We start from the raw sequence: 21,624 nt of genomic DNA on the forward strand, positions 1-21,624 counted from the left end.
TTTACATTTATATCCCGCTCTTCCTCCAAGGTCTATCTTGGCCTAAGGTCTATCTTGGCTGGCATTTTCCACCAATGGCCATCCAAATGCCCCAGGGAAGTAAGATATGGCAGCAGGGCCGGCCGTTGTCTTTGTGGGTGGGCAGGCAGTCATCATTGGCCTAACAGGTGGGTGGGTGGTCCCTGTTGCCTTCCTTCCCATCCACTTGCTGTCCTCACTGCTTCAGGGGAGCCAGCCTGCTGCTGTGCATCATAATGAAGTTGCACTGCAATGTGGCAATGTGGTTATAATGCAACGTCGCAGGCCAGCTGCCCAGAAGCAGCCAGCCGCAGCAGGAAAGATGGGCAGAGGCAGTGAGGAGAGCAAGTGTCTGGCTGGACGGGTGATAGGGATGGGGAGCACCTGTTTGGTTGTCTGTTTGGTCACCTGAAGGGTGGTGCATGTGCCTGCCTGTGGGGGGTGGGGGCGCCTGTGCAGGCAAAGGGGGCGGGTGGTACAACAGCACACCCCATAGGTTGCTGCCCCAGATCTGCTTAGCGAGTCTGTTGGCCCTGCTTTCTGCTTGCTGGTTGGCATGTGATCCAGGTCATCAGAACCCCTCCACACTTGGTGCCCTAGGTGACCACCTAGTTGATGGGCTGTCCCTGCATGGCAGGGAAAGGTGACTCTCGAAAAACTACTTTGAGGGAACAAATAAGTGGCAAAGAACATTATTAGGGGAATGAGGATTTGGCATCTGCACGCTGACATGGGGAGAAGGGCATGGTTGGTGTGAGAGAGAAAAAGGAAGCATCCAGCCAGTGAACAAAGTGCTTGCTGATTGGAGAGAGAACGGGGCCGCCCTGCATTTGTATCCGGCATGGGCGGGGGCAACTTTGGACCTGTGTCCCTGTGCAGAGAGGCTGCTCTGAGCTTAGCCAGAGTCTTCCTGAGCAGCAAAGCATGTGGAAGGAACAGGGGAACATTTTTTGCTTCTCCCCTCTGCCTCTCATTGCTCTTTGCCTTCCAAAAACATGACCTTCTGGGACATATTTCTGGAAGGCAAAGAGCACTTACAGGGGCAGGTGAGAGATGTGAAAATCACCCCACCCTCCTTCCATGTGGTCTGCTGGTCTGGAAGACACCAGATGAGTTCAGGGCAGAGGTGTAGCTGTAACTGAACAAGGCTTGGGGAGACAAATGTCCCTGGGCCCCTGAGGAAAGGGGCCCAGCAGGTTCGTTCTTCACTCTCACCCTTCCTCCTCCCTGACCTACTAGATGCTATTGGCTCCTAGGACTAATTTCAGATTCAAAAAAGAGGAGCCCTCTCCAGGAGGTATATATGTATGTTGTAGGTATTTATTTATTTATGTATTGCTATATTTTTATACCGCCTTTCATTAAAACAACTTCAAGGCAGTTTACAAAACACTTAAAACAATATAAAACTATAAAAGTTAAACAATAAAAATATCAAATTGGAAGAGAAGAAATTCAAATCTAATTATTATTATTTTTTAAAAATGTACACAATGAGACCATAAAATACAGAGCAGCAGGAAAAATGAATGAATAAATAAATAAATACTCATATAAAAGCCTGGGTAAAAAGCCAAGATTTTACTTGCTTGCTAAAAACTGTAATGGAGACTGAGGAGAGGATGCCCACTGGGAAAACATTCCAAAGTCTGGGGGCAATAACTGAGAAGGCCCTGCCCCATAGGCATAACAGCCAAGCCCCCCTCATTGTCAGCATGTGGAGCAGAGCACCCTCCAATGACCTTGTCAAGTGGGCATAAATCCTTGGGGGCAGGCGGTCCCTCAGATACCCAAGGCCAAAACCAGCATCTTGCATTGGACCCGGAAATATATATTGGCAGCCAATGTAGCTCTTTCAAAACGGGTGTAATATGGTCGCAGAGGGCAGCTCTTGATAAAATCCTAGCTGCCCCATTTTGCACTAGCTGCTGTTTCCAATTATTCTTCAAGGGCAGTCCCACATAGAGCGTTACAGTAATTCAGCTGTGATGTGTCTAAGGCATGTGTCTAAGGCATAACTGTGGCCAGATTTTCCTTCTCAAGAAAGGGATAAAGCTGGCTCACTAGCTGAAGCTGTGCAAAGGCACTGCTGGCCAGTAGCCACCACCTCCACCTGAGCTTCCAAAAGCAGAGCCGGGTACAGCAATACCTCCAAGCTGCACATCTGCTCTTTCAAGGAGTGCAACCCAATCTAGATCTGGTCAAATCCCCTCATCCTGATTGGCTCTCCTACTGACCAACAGCACCCTCATCTTGCCCAAATTCAATCTCAGTTTATTAGCCCACATCCAACCCATCACTGCCTCTAGCTCCCAGCTCAGGACATCCACTGCCTCCCTAGGATCAGGCGATAAGGAGAGACAGAGCTGAGTGTCATCTGCATTTTGCTGACAACTCAGTCCAAGTGACTGGATGACCTCAACCTCCAGCTTCAGGTAGATGTTAAAAAGCATGGGGGACAAGCCCGAACCCTGCGGGACCCCTCAGACCAATGGCCAAAGTGCTGGGCAGTAGTCCCCTAGCATCACCTTCTGGACCCTCCCCCCAAGAAAGGACTGAAGCCATTTCAAAGCAGTACCTCCAATCCCTATACTTGAATGATGGTCCAGAAGGATACCATAGTTGATGGTATTGAACACTACTGAGAGGTCCAGCAGAGCCAAATAACAGGGAAGCACTCCCTCTGTTAAGGTCCTGGCATAGGTCATCCACTAGAGCAAGCATTTTAAAGACTTAAATAAATAAATAAATTCTGAGCCAGGGGAGTGTTAGTGTTAGTGTGTGTGTGTGTGTGTGTGTGTGTGAAAAAGTGTTTGCATGCATAGGCAGTGTGTGATATTTGCACAGGAGTGAAAGAAAGATGTGTTGAGAATGTTTTGTTTTTTTCCACCATGTCCTCCTATTCTTCTGCAAAAAAAGACATGTGTGGGGGGCAGTTTCACTTTCCCCCCAGCGCCCACTCCAATCTTGCTACACCCCTGGTTCAGAGCAGTCTCTCTGCACAGGGACACAGCTCTGGAGCATCCCCAGATAACCTCAGAAAGCAGACTTGCTGTTTAGAAGGTGATTGGATGTAGTGAGCCCATGTAAAGTTGCCTGGCAGAATTGGTGATGGCAGAATGGATGCCGTTTCTCTCCTCCCCGGGTTTGTTTCCTCTCACTGCCAGCCATCTGGCTGTTTTCAACAAATCATTTCGAGGATTCACAATTTGATTCAAGCTCAAATCAGATCGCAACTTTGATTTGGGCACAGCCCTCATCTCCAGGTTGGGCTGGGAAATACCCCTTTCTGAAACCTTGGAGAGCCACTGCCAGTCAATGTAGACAATACTGAGCTAGATGGACCAAGGGTCTGACTCAGTAGAAGGCAGCTTCCTATGTTCCTTGGGTTCCCAACCCCCAGTTTCTATGGGGGCCAAGAAGTTGCTTTCTTGCTTTTGTTACCATTCTAGAAAGAAGGAGTTAAATGCAAGGGAGGAGCCTTTGAAATCCCAGTTCTTGGCACTCACTGAGATGACTTTATTACACAGTAAAATTGCCTTGCATTGTAATTTGCTTTAATGATGTGCAACTGGTGGTCTCTGCAGGAAATGCAACCTGAGCAGTAGAAAGAGAAGTGTCTAACATCCTTGTAATTAACAGAGCCATAAAGTTAAGGTGTGTTGAGATTAACATGCTTTATTCCATGTAACAAAGGGAGGGGCAGAATTCTCTTGGCCTGGCTATAAACAACTATAGTCTGCATTTTTTAACAGCTCCAGAGACAAATTCTTTGATTCTGCAGCATTTTTCCAGGAGGATGGAATGAGCTCATGATGGTACAAGCTGCCTTGCTTGGAAGATGAATAATCAAAAACAAAAGGACAACTGGAGACATTTTTTTCCTGGCACCTGGAAATTAATCACATATGACAACCTATCTATAGGTTAATTATTATTTCTTTCATTGGATCTGACAGTACTTCACAGATAATGGCACTTCGGTGTTTATTTCTAATGCGCTCTCTCTCTCTCTCTCTCTCTCTCTCTCTCTCCTCACATACCAAATATATAGTGGGAAAGAACTTGCTGGGCAGCGGGAGGGAAGCACAAACACAGGGAATTGTAAACAAATAACAAAAGCCCATTTCTAGAGTAACGTAGTGCAGCACAAATAATTCAAAGGCCCAAACTAGACCACATGGAACATTTATGTGTATTTTATGAATGTATCTGCCCTGTTCACATTTAAAACAAAATGGAGGTCTAGTGTTTTTTTGCATGAAAAGCAGGAGCGGCCCTTTCATGAGGCAAGGTGAGGCTGCCGCCTCTGCCGGTGGATTATTGGGGAGCCAGCATGGTGGCAAAACACCCCAAATGCTGCCATTAGAGAAGATCTTCGGGACCAATATGACCAAGTTAGGAATGCCTGTCCACACATTCCTTGCAAAGTTTGCAAGAAGCTTGAGGAGAGGAGAGGTGACTTCTGGCAAACCTCCATCTTCCTTGTTCCTGTGTGACTTGCAAAGCTTTGAAATGAGGCTGGTCCCCATCAGGGACATGGCGCAGGGCAGAATCTGGCACCTTGCCTCAGATGCTGTAATAATTTGGGTTGCCCTTGATGATGATGAGTGTCTGGGGAACACAGCTGAACTCGCCTTGCTCCACAAATGTACTTCACTGCACTCTGCTACTTTAACTCCCCCGCCCCACAGTTCTCTTCTGGTACGGGGGCTGGGTTGGGGGGAAATGCAACATTCTGGAGCAGAGTGAAGACAGTGTATGTGTGGGGGATAGGTGGGTAGGTTTTGCTTTGCTCTCCAATATGCTCCCTGTTATTTATTTCATTTTTACCCCACTCTTTCCCCAAGGAATGTAAGGCAATGTACATGGTCCATTTTATCCTGACAACAATCCCGTAAGGTAGGTTAAGGAGAGAGAGAGAGAGAGAGAGAGAGAGAGAGAGAGAGAATGCTTGGCCGAAGATTACCCAATGTAACCATGACAGTGGGGATTTGAACCTGGGGCTGCCAAGTCCCAGTCGGACACTCTAACCACTACACCAGTGCAAAGAGTAACTCCCTTCGTGCCCTGCTTTATATGTGAATGGAGAAGTCACATGCAAAGCTTCCCCAACACATCTCATTTGGCCCTGCCGTGTCTGAGCATACTAATCCAGTGGCTGACATACAAAGCAAGGAAGCACCAGTGCAGTGAGAGAACAGGCTAACAGAACTGCAGGGAAGCATCAATTTTTTATGCCCTCCCATTCCCTAGGAAGCCCTCCATGTTAGCTCAAAATATGTCCCTGAGGGCTGCACAACCCTTGAGGACATATTTTCAGCTTCCCAGTGAAGGAGAGGATGTCAAAAATTGCTACTACTACCTTGCTGCACTGGTGCAGTTAGATGGGAAGTGGTGTTAGGCTGCTCCAGGGGTGACTTTAGAACAATTGGTTTGGGGAAGCAAAGGGGTTGCAAAGAATGTTATTAGGGGAGTGAGGGTTTTGCTATACATCAAATACTTGTAGAGGCAAGGTAATTAATGTTTTTAGTTTGTTTTGCCTTATTAATGAAACGTGCCCACATTTTCAAACATATTCAGAAAGGGAATCAGATCTCAATAATATTTTGGGGGATTAGGCCAAACCTCCCAGACTGTTTTTCAGGCTACCTTTCTCCTTCTGTCCCAGATTATGTGGCAGGAAAGCCTGGGGTGGGGAGAGAGATCAATACCAGCCTAGCAGAAATCTGAAGGGGAGATGACCCTGCATCCCTCTGCACACATGGTCTCACCAAGCCCAGTTCCTGACCAGGAAAGAAGCCAAGGGCCTGGTGTGGCTTCTGGGAGGCTGGAGGAGTCTTCTACCTACCTGGCTGCACCCGCTTCTAGGGATGTGCACGGAACTGGGAGGGGGTGACTTGAAGGGGTGGGGGGTAGGACTTTAAGGGTGGGGGAGGGTTACTTACCCCTCCCCCGCTTTCCCCTGATGGCGCTGGAGTTCTGTAAAATCCCTTGGGGCGGTAGCGTACCTCCCTGCTGCCCCTTCCCCTCTCTGGCCGGAAGTACTAGGTGCGTGTGCGCATGCTGGGGGCACACTCATGCACATCAGATGGGTTCAAGTGTGATCGCGCCATGCATGCCTGGTACATCCCGCCACTTCCAGCCAAAGAGGGGAAGGGGTGGCAGGAAGGTACGCTGCCACCCCAAGGGATTTTACAGAACTCCAGCACGGGCGGGGGGAAAGCGGGAGTAGTAGTAAGTGCATTTCCCCCCACCTTTAAAGTCCTACTCTCCACCCCCGCTGAACATTTGAACCAGCCAGTGTTCGAACCTGTTCGGAGACCCGTAAAAGGGCCTCCGAACAGGTTCGAGCACATCCCTACCAGCTTCTGCTACTTGTTCTGCAGCAGAGGTATGAGTGATTGAGGCTTTAAACTACTGAGGCCTTTACAAATGATTAATTCAAGCTATACTATGACTGTGCTGTCTGATGCTTTGGTGTAAAGTTCCAGTTTGATAGACAGGGGAGTGAAAAGGGGAGTGGGAAATATTTGAGAGGTGGGGAAGGGAAGGGTCTCAAGTGGCACTGGCAGGCATTCAAAATGGCTTGGCTTTATTGGATAGGGATAATACCATGCCCACCTTCCTAGAATGTCTGCAACATTATTATGATCTTCATCCCTGCAGCAAAACCCGGAGCTACTAGCACAGCAACTTGAACTACCAATCTCAGACTTGGGAATCTAGCAAAGGGAGACAATACAGGGAAACCTCATTATACGCATCCCCGACACTCGCAGTTCAGTGTATCTGTGGTTGGGCTATTGACACCCAACTTCAGTATATTGAACAAACAAACAAACAAACAAATAAATAAAGGGTTAATTTTCACACATCCACAGTTTTGGGGTGGCCAGAAATGACCTTCAAGGTAATTTCCAGGCACCATTTTGTTGAAAGGAGCCATTTTGTGGCTCTTCAGTTTAAAACAATTTTTTCCCTGTGATTTTTCATGGAAAATTGTCAGAATTGGTGGTTTGGGGGGACATTACTTGAAGCTAAAAATCTGTGGAGGGCAGTACAACACTTTATTTCAATTATTTACTCCAGTTTGGGTGGGGGGGTTGGCCATTTTTCAGGTGCCCTTTTTGCCCTCCAGGAACCTAACCCCTCAATTGCCATAGACTCAATGCCACATTATCTGCAGTTTAGTTACCCGTGGAAATCAGCGGGAATGGAACCCCCACAGATAATGAGGTTCATCTATATCAGGGACAATGTCATTTAGGCAGAAGAGTGAGGAAATAGCTTTATCTCCATGGCTCTTCTAGTAAATTCCACCATCTGCAAAAGCCCTGAACCCCTGTCACGTTTTTCTGGATTTTCAGGTACCAAAGGAGTAAATAGTCCTGTCCTGGGTTCATTTCTATATCTTGTATTTAAGGCATTGCAATCCAATAAAATATAATAATATGTGGGTGGCAGCACCTACAGAGCACACCTAAGAAGGGAACAGTAAAGCTAGGTGCTTCCTGAGAAAACTAATGTTGCATCAACACATCTCTTATGGGAATGTCAAGATCAGCTTGAACTGGACATTCCATTTGTGCAACTCGGCAGATGTAATTAAGATTATGTAAGGCATCAGAGAAAGTAAAACAGTAAAACGTCTTTCATTTTTAAGGAAAGAGAATGGTGAAGCACACAGAATATCTTCCCTCGCTTGCATGCTCTAGACCAGGGGTGCACAACACAGATGGCAAAAAGGACCAGAATCAACCAAGATCAGTGGGCTCTGTGAGTGTGTGTTTGTGTGCATGTGCATGTGTGGGCTGCTGAGGTTAATTTGTGGTGCATTAATTACGGCAGTAGATTTTTATAATTTATTAATCATAAAAATAGGTATTAATTAAAGCAGCTACTAGTTGCTTGTTGGCCTTCCCCCGCAAGAGGCCCACAATGTTAACCAAGGATAGTGGCCAGAAAATAAGCCCTGTTTAGTCAGTGGGGCAAGTGACTGCACCACCCCCAATTCTCCATGATTCCTGCTGTTGCTTATTACCCATGGGCCAACAAAAGGGTCCCCGCAGGCTGGATTTTGGGCCCTGGCCCTTATGTTGTGCAGGGCTGCTTTAGACCAAAAACTCAATATAGGAAGCAGCAGTTGTGTAAGATCCCAGAGGATAACTGGGCTTGATGTAGGAGGCAGCAGCGATGGCACCTCCTCTCCTATCCTCCCCTCCTCACCTAAACATGGAGCAAGGCAAGGTAGATGGCAAAACTTACAGCACTAATAAGAGACCAAAACTTGGAATGTTTTAAAGAAGATTGGAAACCATTCTTGTTGTATTTAAATAATTACTTTCCTACTATGGACTTTACAGCAGGGTTTGAAATTTAGTAAAAAACTGCAGGTTGGGTAGACTAGTTGTGTTTCTAAGGGTTTGAATTTATGTTTTGAATTATTATTATAGCAAGGGTAAATTTTATAGTTGATGATTCACGAAGAGATGTGTTCGGGAAGTCCACCTTTTTGTGTGTATTTGCAATGAGTGATAATATTACTACTGTTAAAATTAATAAAAATTGAATTTGAAAACAAACAAACAAACAAAAACCATGGAGCAAGGCAAAAACAAGACCATCTCTGAAGCCTCTACTTCTTCAGTCAAGTCTTTTGACTGAGAGTAGAAAACCCATGTCCTTCCTCAAAATTGTGGACTGATGATGGAGGTGGACACCCACATCTCCCCACATGATCGAGGAGGACTGCCACATCTTCTGCCAACCAAACCAGTAAATTTGGATCAGATAGCTGTAAGCAAGACAACCAGATTACTGCATAAGTGCTTATGGATATCCAATTTTTGGAGAAGCACCTCTAGAAATTTAGTTCTGACTTTTGCTTATGTTTTGCTCTGTGTTTCTTGTCTCCCATTGTCAGACGTCTGGCTCAGTACACCATGGACCATTGCCACGCAGATATTCCTGCTGTCCCTGTAGTCTACATTTTTGCACACTGTCTTGGATGATTTTCAAACCAAATCCAATCCCTCTGCTCTTGTTATGGTTTGGAAGGGTCTATTACTCTTTAGTGGATAACCAACCCTACCTCCTTCCTGGTGCAGTTTGATGGCAATTGCTACCTTCAAGGTTGAATTTCACTGCCAGACGTTATGACTCCAATGCTGCAAGCAGCTTTGGTTGGTTGGGCCCAATCGGATTCACTTGGGTTTCCTGTTGGTCCTGGATGGGTGCACCCATATGGAACCACTTCTCAGAACAAGTCCTATCATTTCTACAGAACCTATGTTTACAAGGCAAAGTGCAGGTTTTTGGTGAATGTTAAAACATAGGATGTGTATCTATTTACATGTTGAATACTGGCACTGAATAGGATGTGGGATATTTTAAACACAAAAAGTACACTTGAAACTAAGCACATTTCATATTTGCTGTATTTGTGCATTTCATAAATAAGCTTTAGAAGGAAACTTTTGCATACAGATAGTAGAGAATGGAATGGACCACAATTCTAATTTAGATGAGGGGTGTTCAAGCTTCATCCCATGAAACCTTCCTAAACCAAAGAAGCAATACATTAAGAAAGCCAAGAAAGCATTCTCAAGGCTAAGGCAAATAGTTCTTTTACCTTGGGAAATCTAGTGCATAGAAAAGAATAGACCCACAAAGACCCGTCAATTGTAGGCAATCACAGGCTGAAAATGAGTCAGCAATCTGATGCAGCTGCAAAAGAAAAAAGAGAGGCAAATGTGGTTTTAAGCTACATTAAGAGAACCATAATTTCCAAGTTACAAGATGTAATAGCTCTATGTCAGGGTTTCTTAACCTTGGAACCCCAGATGTTGTTGGACTACAACTTCCATCATCCCCAGACACGGCCTTTGTGGCTGAGGCTGATGGGAGTTGTAGTCCAACATCTGGGGGCCCAAGGTTAATAAACCCTGCTCTATGTTATTCCATACTAGTCAGATCTTATCTGGAGTATTGGCTTACATACTGCACAGTGACCCTCTGATGGAAGTGCCGGGTGTGCACCCTGGCTCTATGAGTTTGGAAAGCCCATGTATGCTACTAGCAAATGTGCAAAGCCTTCGTGGCTCCTAAGGATTGCATCACCATTGAAGCAATGCTTCTCCCATTGGGAATATTTTGGAAAGACTATAATCTTTCGGTGGTAGAAGGCTAAGTGTATGTCTCTTTACTTACTATATAAGGAGTCATGTTTGGTAACAAAGTAGGGGATATATGAACAATTTTACAGTATTGGGCTATTTTATTCATAGAAATTGGAGCTGCACTATCCTCTGTATGAATTCTATACAGATATATCACTGAAGAAGACTTGTGTTGAAACACATCTGACTTGAACTAGGTAGAAAGAATTAAGGACATTACCACACTGTCAAGACCCACTGTCAAGACCTATTAGAGGACTTTTCAATACTGTTTGTTCTTGACAGGTTTGAGAAAGTTTTTAGACCATCAAGCCTATTAGGATTTTTACTGGTGTTTTATGTATTAAAAGTATTTCTGGAATTTTAATGTATTAAAATGTTTATATTTATATATACATAAATGTTTATATTTATGTGGATTAAAATCTTGTGAATGGCTATTCATTAGGGCATTTAATTTAGATTTAATTACATGTTCATATTCTAATATTGGTTAAAATACATTGGGAATATAGGACTCATTCCTGATGTTCTACAGTTCTCTAGTTTCATTTGGACCAGGCTTACTCTCTGTTGGTTAGGCATTATCCAAAAGCCACCAGCCCTTCTTCCTGTGATAGATGCAGTGTCATTACAAAATGATGGAGGGAGACAACATATATTTTTCCATCTCATATCTGGAATCTCTCCCATGCTCTGGACAGGTAAATGTTGCTTAAAGGGAGGGGGAGTCTGCAGGACTGTGGTTGGGTAGTTGGGTAGCCCATGAATTCTTCTCTGGCTCAAATTTTACATCCTAGTCAAGGAAGAATTCTGGCAATCATAATACTCACTTCTATATCTCAAGTGTCGGATCCTGTTTCTGGCCAGCAGATGGTGAATGTTGCTGGTATCTCCAGATTGCATGCATTTCATTTTGGGTGCAAATCTGTGGCCAGTTTACTCCATGCAGCAGATAAAATGCATATACAGCCTCTGAGGACTTGTTCCCATGACCCACATGATCACAGTTAAAGGGTAAACTATGATTGCTGAGCTGAGTGTACTCCTAGCTGCCAATGGTAGTTTAATCATAGTTATCTGAGGTGATGGGATGGTAAAGTGTGGGTTCTCATGTCATGCTCTGTGGGAGAATGCCTAAGAACCTCAAATGTGTTATGAAATTTCTGACTGTGTTTTGTTAGTATGTCGATGAGTTGCAAAGTCCACAAGGAGGATGTTATGTTTAAAAATGAGCAAACCATCATTAAACCTATGAATGGCATGATGAGAAATTAGCCAGTGACAGAGAATCATAAGATTATGTACATTCTTGCTGCTATCTAAAGAATCAGAAAAAAGACTTCCCAAATCTGTTTCTGGCACTGCTTCACAAAACCCCTGAACATGGCAGGCTCTGCTGGAACACAATGGAATGGAAGGTCAAGGGAGGGCTCAACAGCTTCCCAAAATACTACCAACTCAATTTGAGAGTGAGCAATGATACGCTCATAGTGCATGGTCTTCTCTGGTTTCTTCTTCCAGCAAGACTGTGCAGTTTCCTCACTTGTGTTTGTTGGCGTTCAGCTTTTAATGTCAAGCATATATTAATTTTGACCTCAGCAGCAACCCATGTGTTCTCTTCAGCATCTGCTCATGCGTAGTCACTGGGGATCTGTCTGGCATGGCTACGTTTGGGCAATTTGTGACACTCTGCAGAGGCTCTTTGGTCTCTAAAGCAATGAATGGATTACAGTGAGTCAATCATGCCGGAATAGATTTCTCTCTTTACTTTACTGTTTTATAGCTGCTTCCCTCATAAATACAAAGCAATCTTATGTTTGTTTAACTAAGACTTTATTCCAGAAACGCCATTTTCTCCGTCAACTTTCCTTCCCTTTTCTTTTCTGACTCCACCCCCCACACTCTCTACAGGATCCCCACTGGGACAAACTTCTAATCAACAAATATAAAGGACTGCTAAACAGAACACAACAATTACCCTTGTCAGATTTCTATTGCAGGCTATATTACTATGCTTAGTTCTTGGAGGAGGAGAAAAGGGTGACATTATGCAATGCATTTCTTCTGAAATAAATAGTTTTCCTCACAAATACTTTTCCTCCCCTCATCCCCCCCCCCGCTTTTTACTTCCATGCTAAACCATGTGGAAAAAATAGGCTTAAGAAAAAAAGAAGTAATGACACATTTTAAAAGGTAGACTCAAAGACAATTTAATACATAAAAGCTAACATTTCAGGAATATATACTCTTATTTATTTATTTGATTTATATACCACCCTATAATTCTTAATCAGGATGAAAAAAAGAGCTTTATAATTTGGCTCCTGAATGGAGTGAACACTCATCATTTTCTGTATTCATAGTCTGATGAAGATTGTGTTAATATATCCCTGGTGTGTGGCCCTTTAAGCATGGGCATAATTGCGGGGGGCAGCCAGGGCACATGCCCTAAGTGCCACTGAGGGGGGCGCCATGCCTGTGCCTGACCCCCACCCCATTGCCCACCTGCCCAGCCCCAGGGTCCCTCAGCCACTTGCTGTCCTGCTTGCCTTGCCCTCCGGCCTAGGCTTCACCTGCAAACTGCAGCAGAGCGCTTCTCTCCCTGCCTCTCAACTGATCGGTGGGTGGGAGGGCCTTACAGAGAGGCCTCTGTGCAGGCCTCTCTGAAGCCTGAACTCGGCAGGCCCTGAGCAAGCCAGGAAGGAGGCAGGCAGGCAGAGTTCTCTGCAGCAGAAGACCCTCTGCCCAGACCACCCAGCACAGCTTTTACCAGGTAGAATGGGAATTTCTTTTTGTGGTTACCCCCACCCCCATATATAGGGATCTGCTTGCCATAGGGCTTTGATATGGGGTGTGGGGGGGAAGACTGAGAAGCCTCTGAATGTTTAATTTAAAACAGATTGGAAAATTTGCTGGCTTTAAAAACAAAAACTGTCTAAAAAGTCCTATAAGTGGCTTGTTTCATTGCAGAAAATTACAAAAACTTCTGGAACAATATTATATCCATCCATCCATCCATTCATAAATGCACTTATGCTCAAGTTGTGTTGCAACCCAGAAGGTCTGAGTGAGAACTGTGAAGCATGTGTTGTGCTTCTTTTATTTTATTTTATTTTATTTTATTTTATTTTATTTGTGTGTGAACTGCTCCCCAATAACTCGCAGGGACTTCAGGGTAAATCTGGCCAACATGTGAATGCAGCACCTCTATTCCAGAGGAGATGTGTGTTAAAGGGCTTTAAAAGCCTTGTGTGAAAAACCTCCTGGAATCAAACTTTACTGAATTTGTTCAGAATTCTGAGAAAACATACATAGGCTCACACTGCATGGTTGAAAGTCTCCTTTGCCAATCTGCAGCAAGGGGGCCATTTTAATAATTAGTGTTTCTAGTGTGTTCTAGGCATTAAAAGTAGCACAAATATATAGTACTCAATTTATATCACTATATATTGTGAAGTGTGCGTGTGTGTATTCAGTTAAATGTATTTCCAGGCAGCATACATATTTTGAAATATCAGACTTAAATCCTTGGGGGCCTGGGGTGTGTGGAGGCCCTGGACTTTGAGGGGCTGGGGGCCCATTTTAAAATCTCGTCTCTGGGCCCATTCCAACTTTGCTATGCCCCTGGCGGAATAGATACATATGTATTGGTCACTACACATGGGTTTTTGCACAACACCTGCACAGAAGAAACTTCCATGTAGAAAATGTGTCTCTTGTAAATTGACCCTGAATTTTCCATCCATGACTGGGATATCTGAGAGTTAGAGTCAATAATAAAAGAACAGCACACTGCTTGTGACAGGAAGGGGCAAATTACAATGATTTCTTAGTCTGGCAGGGGCTGGTTTTGGCCCTGGCAGAACTTGGCTGTCTGCTCCTGTTGCAAATTCCTCTGTCTAGTGTGGCAAACTAATGTAGCCTCCTCCCTCTTGGTGTCAAAGTAAGCACTAGAATGGTGAATGCACATAAACCCCATCATGAGCCAACGGTCATTACAAGACAAAGGCTGGCAGGAATCATTCACTGGTTTATAGACCCCCTCCCCCCACCACCTTCTTCCTCCCCTATTTTGCTAGTGGCTATTTGGGCAGGTGATCCTCTAGGACAAAGTCATGTTTTTTAAAAAAGCATGACATGAGACAGAGAAAATGACACTTGGGATCCTCACATAAATCCTGACTGTTGTTCTAAGTCTTTAACAGAGATGGCTCATGTTTTCAGGTTTTGATCAACAACCATGTCTAGATGGTACAGTGTTCCTTTTAACAGGGATTCCCAGATTTTGTTGACTACAAGTCCCATCATCCCTGTTTGGATAGGGGTGCAATTTCAGTGCTTGCCCTAGGCGTTATTTTCCCTAGATACGCCTCTGCCTTTAAGCTAGAGAAAGGATAGGAAATGAACACTTTGGGGTTGCACATGCTCTGTGTGGTTGTCTTTGTTTCATGGCTTCCTGGTTTCACTTCTGTATATGTGGCAGATGGAGCAACTGGCCTTCCTGAGACAACCTTGCAAGGAAGAGGGATGTTCTTTCATGGCAGAACTATTTAAAACTCTCAACAGCTTGACTTGGGTAAAATGAAGATTAGGAATTAAAAAACGGGGGGTGGGGTTTACATAATTTTGCTACTGTTGTCTATATTTCAAACCTTGCTGCATTTCTCCCACCTTCTTCTGTCTTCTGCTGTGCTACTTCCTTGGAATATTTGCTAGAGTGATATGTGTGGACCCCTACTCTGGCATTATTGTCATTCTACGCAGCATCCCACCCATCAGGAGGGGGTGTGTGCTGGTTCCATCCTTGCTTAGGTGCCACAGAGCCTCTCTGCATTCATTAGCAGCATCGGCAGGCTTTGGAGAAAGATGGAACCAATGTGTGTGCCCTGCTCTTGGACTCGGGGTGGGGTTGCTGCACGGAATATAGGCCACTGTACATGTTATTATTTACATTTTATTTACATTTTATATCCTCCAAGGAGCCCAGAGCGGTTTACTACATACTTAAGTTTCTCCTCACAACAACCCTGTGAAGTAGGTTAGGCTGAGAGAGAACTGACTGGCCTAGAGTCACCCAGCTAGTGTTCATGGCTGAATGGGGATTTGAACTCGGGTCTCCCCGGTTCTAGTCCAGCACTCTAACCACTGCACCACGCTGGCTCTACATACCACGCTGCCGAAAACCACCACCCGAGAAGCCCTCCCACTGATGTGCTACATAGCCCAGCTCCTTGCTGACTAAGGCCTCATTAGCAGTTTTATTTATTTATTTAGCACATTTTAATACCGCCCTAACCCAAGGTCTCAGGGCGGTTCACAACAAGTTAACAGTTAATGGGAAACCGGAGTTGAAGGGGCGAGAGGTTGCCCAACCTGGACATCTGAATGTGTGAAACTCCGGTCCCTTATGGACTGGTTTTTCTTGCCAAACTCCAATATGAAACCTCGGGTTGTAGTGAGTTTTGCTGCCCATACCCATGCTTTGCAGCCGCCTGCAATATGTCTCAATGCGGAACTCCAGGCTGGGCTGGCTGAAACTGGAGTTGAGGGAGGAAGTGCCGCCCTCTCTCCACCAGTTCCTCCTCCTCTCTGTAGTCTCCTTGAATGCAGAGAGTCTCCTGTCCATTTCGTCTGAATGTGGGCAGGTAAGTGTGGGCTGGGGTGGGTTGGAGAGAAAACCACGTGTCCAATAGTTCTACATTATGTGTGAATGCACTCTATGAGTCCATTTATAACTGTTACGTTCTTGTTTTGCTGCTGTTTTTTTCTTGTGTATTGTTGAGTACTCCCAAACCTTCAGTACCTTGTGATTAAGATTTCAAAAATGTATTATTATTTTTTGTTTTTTAAGGCAACAGAGTTGTTACTGTTGAATTCCAGCAGTATTGTTTGGGTTGTTTTATATTAGTTTTTACAAAATCTTTTAAGCTGCCTTGGAGACCCTGATAGGGTCAAAAGGTAGGATATACATATTTTAGATAAACAGATAAATGACTACTTGCCGGATGAGGCAGATTTCCAATAACTTATTTCATGTGCCAAATACATTCATAAAAAGTGTGACAGGAACACAGGAAATCCAGAACTGGCCGCCATCTCCACAGTCTCAGGATGACTTTTCAATTCTGATTTTATCTTTCCTAAAAACTATTCTTTCTTGCTCCAGATAAAGATTTATGGCATGGATCGATTTAGCTTTCAGAATTTCTCCTGCCAAATCAATGCGCTGCATGGCTCCTCTTGTTTATGTCATGCTGTGGCTTGCAGAACACAAACACCAATAAATTATCCACTGAACGAGAAAATGCTACAAATGCAGAAACTGGCTGAATTATGTGAGTGTTCAACAGTTTCACTAGAGTTTAACAAGATATGACTCAGGCAAATGTCTGGAATTTCCTGACTGGGTTAAAGTTAGGGTTAGACTGGTGACTGAACAACCCAAATACTGGATGAACCTTCATGTTTCTCATCCAGCCTTCTTTACCACTGGTACATTTCCACTACAGACTGCACGCCCAGACATGTTGCCAGAACTGTTGTGGTGAGGGGCCCTAAGGGTCAAATTATGCGTTATAAGCAGCACGTGCATAGCACTCCTCTGCTGGGTTTTATCTTAACACCGTAGATTGAGAATACAGGAAGAAGAGGTGTGTTTTCACTCAACTCCCAATCAGTGTTCTCTCTAAGAGGGATTCCCAGAGGTTGTTGACGACAACTCCCAGAATCCCCAAGCAAATGCCATTGCAACTGGGGATTCTGGGAGTCGTAGTCAACAATATTTGGGAATCCCTGTTAGAGGGAACACTGGTCCCAATCTGGATTGGTCCCACTGTGTCTGCTATTTTTAAAGGGGAAAACAGCTTCCAATGGCATCAATGGAAGCTGTCCGCTCCCCACCTTGAGAAACAGCAGCCTCAGAGTGAGTGACTCAGGGCTTGCTCTGGGTTTTAGAGGGACCTTGGGAAACTGGGAGCACCCAGGGGTCCTTCCTACTTGGGTGGACTTCTAGAAAGTTCCTCCATCTCATTGCATGGGGGATATGGGCACCGAGGTGGTCTCAAGGATCAGCAGTGTAATGGGATGGCCCTGGTATGAATCAGCTACAATTTAATTTCATACAGTTTTAAAATAAGTGCAAGAGTGCTTGTCATTCTTCCTAGTACCTTCTCACTCATTGGCCAGAACAATGGGAGATGGGAAGTGGTTTCCTTCTAACTGAGCAATGCATTCTTCCTACACACCCCTTTCCTTATATTTCAACAAGGAAATGAGTTAGACATAGCCCTATTCAGACAGATGTCTGTACACTCATACACATTGTTGTGTGAATGATTGTACTTGCATTCATTTAAAAAGTGGACCTGGGTACAGGTCCCTCAAATGCATGGTGCAGATAGAAAGTGTACTGCTGTACTTGCTTTCAATATAACTTGTGAATGTTTATAGATCTTTACCTGTGTGTACACTGTATATTTGTTGAATATAATATGTGAATAGGGCTACTGATTTCTTTAAAATGAAAGCTGAACACACAAGGGGGGTAGGGTCTTAGGGAATAACCCCATAGCTTGAATTATTATTATTATTATTTCTTGTTTACACAGTCAGACAGGTGTTACTGACTGGTTTGTTTTATCCAGACATCGAGTCCTTCCTAAGGACCTGGGATGGCTGAATTTTAGCATCAATATCTTTGTTGTTATTATTATAGATATCGTCGCAGAACATAGACTGTTCCCAGTAAAGTTGCTTTTTGTAACTGGCTGATGGTGATTTCTGTGGCTCCTATGGTGTTGAGGTGCTCTTCAAGGTCTTTTGGAATTGCGCCTAGGGCTCCAGTTACTACTGGGATTATTTTGGCCTTCTTCTTCTTCTTCTTCTTCTTCTTCTTCTTCTTCTTCTTCTTCTTCTTCTTCTTCTTCTTCTTCTTCTTCTTCTTCTTCTTAGTATTATTATTATTATTATTATTAATCAAACTTATATACCGCCCAAACTTTCATCTCTGGGCGGTTAACATAAAACAAGTAAAACACACATAAAAGTTAAAACAAATCAACCATAAAATTATAACAGACAATTTTAAAAAGCTGAGAAAACTTGGGCAAAAAGATGGGTTTGGGGGTGTTTTTTTAAAATTGCCAGAGATGGGGAGGATCGTATCTCAGCAGGGAGTGCATTCCACAATCTCGGGGCAGCAACTGAGAAGGCCCGTCTCTGTGTAGCCACCAAACGAGTTGGAGGTAACTGGAGATGGACCTCCTCAGATGACCTCAATGGGCGGTGGGGCTCGTAGCAAAGAAGACGCTCTCTTAAATACCCAGGGCCTAAGCCGTTTAGGGCTTCATAAGTTATACCTAGCACTTTGTATTTTGTCCAGAAACCTATCGGCAGCCAGTGTAGCTCCATCAGTAAAGGAGTAATGTCTCTCTGAGATGACCCGGAGACTTACCTGGCTGCCGCATTCTGAACCAACTGAAGTTTCCGGACTATGTAAAAAGGCAGCCCCAGGTAGATTGCATTACAGAAGTCAAGTCTGGAGGTTACCAACAGATGTACTACTGTTTTGAGGTCATTGATCTCAAGAAACGGGCACAGCTGGTGAATCAGCCGGAGCTGATAGAAAGCACCCCTGGCCATTGCCTCAACCTGAGAAACCAGGGAGAGGTGTGAATCCAGAAGTACTCCCAGATTGTGAACCTGTTCCTTTTGGGGAAGTGTGACCCCATCTAGAATGGTAGATCAAAATCGTCTCCAGAGTTCTGACCCCACACAATAAGCACCTCCATCTTATCTGGATTCAGCTTCAGTTTATTCTCCCTCTTCCAGCCCATTACTGCTTCCAGGCAAGCATCTAGGGAGGATATGCCAGCTCCTGAAGAAGTTGCCATGGAAAAGTAGATCTGGGTGTCATCAGCGTACTGGTAACGCCCAGCTCCAAATCCCCTGATGATCTCTCCCAGCGGTTTCATGTAGATGTTAAAAAGCATTGGAGAAAGTACAGAGCCGTGAGAGACACAATACTTAAGCTCAGATTTCGAAGAGCAACAATCTTCAGTCGACACCATCTGGAATCTGCCTGAGAGGTAGGAGTGGAACCACTGTAAAACAGTGCCTCCCACCCCTAACACCCTCAGATGTTCCAGAAGGATACTATGGTTGATAGTATCGAAAGCCACCGAGAGATCCAAATGAACCAAAAGAGTCACACTTCCTCTGTCAATTCCCAATTGGAGATCATCCATCAGGCTGACCTAGGCAGTCTCCACCTCATAGCCCGCCCAAACACCAGTTTGAAATGGGCCTAGATAATCAGTTTCCTCCAAGACTGCCTGGAGCTGAGAGGTCACCACCCTCTCAATTACCTTGCGCAGTCATGGGAGGTTAGAAACAGGCCTATAATTGCTCAACTCTGAGGGATCTAATGCAGGGTTCTTTAGAAGAGGTCTAATGATTGCCTCCTTAAGATAAGGAGACATCCTGCCCTCCCTCAGAGAAGCATTTATGATTTCCACCAGGCTGTCTACAACAGCCTCCCTACTAGATAGAACAAGCCATATTGGACAAGGGTCAAGAGGACAAGTGGTAGTCCACATCCAAGTAGTCCAAGCTGCTTGTCCACATCCTCAGGCGTTACAAACTGAAACTGATCCAGTCGAATCACATAAGAGAAGTTGTTGAGCGCCTCCAGTTCAGACATCAAATTAATTGTGGAGTCTCCATCTAGGTCAGCCCGAATTCGAGATATTTTATCTGAGAAAAACTCTTTAAATGCATCGCAGCGGGTAACTGATGACTCCAAATTCTAGTTCAAGGGAGGGGGAGCAGATATTAGTCCCCTCATGACCTTGAACAACTTTGCTGGGCTTGAACTCGTAGAGGAAATACGGGCAGAAAAGAACCACTTCTTTGCCGCACGTATTATCTGAGCATAGATCTTTAATTGTGCTCTGTCGCAGTCTGTCAGATTCAAGTCGAGTCTTTCTCCTCTTGCACTCCAGTCACTTACCTTGCCGCTTCAGCCCATGTAGATCTTCTGTATACCAAGGGGCCAATTTTGAAGTGGTTCGGAGAGGACGCTTGGGAGCAATCGTGTCTACTGCCCCGGTGAGCAAGTTGTTCCAATTCTCAACCAGGGCATCAACAGGATCACTGGCAAAGCCAACATTTAATCCCGCTAAGGCTTCTTGGAATCTTACCAATAACCTCTTCAGGCGGACCATTCTAATAGGTCCACTGTGGAGGTGGGAAGTGGTTGTAAGTCCAACCTTAACCAGATGGTGGTCTGTCCATGACAATGGGGAAATCACAGGAGTCCCCACCCACGGAACACCACCCTGATCAGAGCAAAAGACCAAATCAAGCGTGTGACCTGCAATATGCGTTGGTCCAGAGACCACTTGGGATAGGCCCATAGTTATCATGGCTGCTATGAGCTGAGCTGAGATTGGTCCCGAAATGAACATTGAAGTCCCCCAGCACCAAGAGTCTGGGAGACTCCAACACGAGTTCTGCGACCAAGTCTGTGAGCTCAGTAAGGGATTCTGGTGGGCAGCGGGGCGATCGGTACACCAACAGAAGTCCCAGTCTATCCCTGGTCCCCAAACTTAAGTACACACATTCAATATGGTCTGATACCCTAACAGGGACCGTGGCAAGGGAGATGTTATCCTTATAGACCACAGCCACTCCACCTCCCCACCTACGTCCCTCACCTGCTCCTCTACAGAATATCCTGGAAGCTTCTGGAAGAACAGGTCAAGTGGTTCTTAATTAAATCCATAGTCTTCACTTCTAGGTTCTCCCCAGTTTAGCCATATGATTGCTCCTCCTGTACCCTCCTAAAAATAGTAGCCAAGGAGACCAGAAAAAAGTATAAGGGGCTTGATCCCCTTCATCCTCTCCTATTCAAGCACTGAACTTCCCTCCTATGAATGTCCTATAGCTATGGTCTTATACTATACTAAGCATTAGATACAAGGGCCCCATTCGCACATAATGGGAAACTGAAGGGGCCAGAATTTGCCAAACCTGAATGTCTGAATGCTTGAAATTCCGTTTCCATATGAAAAGCAACCCGATGTTTTCCTTGCCAAACTCCAATTTGAAACCCCAGGTTGTAGTGAGTTTTTCCATTTGAACCTGAGGTTTCCAGCTGCCTGCTGTATGTTCGAATGCAGAACTGCAGGCCGGGTTAGCTGAAACCGGAGTTGAAAGAGGAAGCTGCTCCCTCTCTCCAGTGTGATTGGCTGTCAGGGCTGTCCTTCATGCAAGAAGGAAGCCTTCAGAACCAGTTCCCCTTCCTTTCTACAGTCTCGGTGACTGCAGTTTGCCTCCTGACTGTTTTGTCAGAATGTGGACAGGAAAGCACATGTGGAGGGAAGGGGGGATGGAACCATGGGTCCATTAGACCCCAGGTTCC

At 44.8% G+C, this 21,624-nt stretch overlaps 1 long non-coding RNA gene across 2 annotated transcripts; it reads right to left on the reverse strand.

The window, feature by feature from the left end:
* Positions 1-3,680: 3,680 nt before the first annotated feature.
* On the reverse strand, positions 3,681-21,404 carry LOC128328777 (uncharacterized). 2 transcript variants are annotated; one of them, XR_008309394.1, is made up of 5 exons: positions 21,234-21,404; positions 9,653-9,747; positions 9,113-9,307; positions 6,643-6,743; positions 3,681-3,909 (listed from the first exon to the last, which is right to left on the reverse strand). It is a non-coding gene; the product is annotated as an uncharacterized LOC128328777 (long non-coding RNA). The 2 variants fall into 2 exon arrangements; XR_008309393.1 differs by lacking the exon at positions 9,113-9,307.
* Positions 21,405-21,624: the final 220 nt, after the last annotated feature.

This window comes from Hemicordylus capensis, chromosome 6 (assembly GCF_027244095.1).
Source record: "Hemicordylus capensis ecotype Gifberg chromosome 6, rHemCap1.1.pri, whole genome shotgun sequence".
NCBI lineage: Eukaryota > Metazoa > Chordata > Lepidosauria > Squamata > Cordylidae > Hemicordylus > Hemicordylus capensis.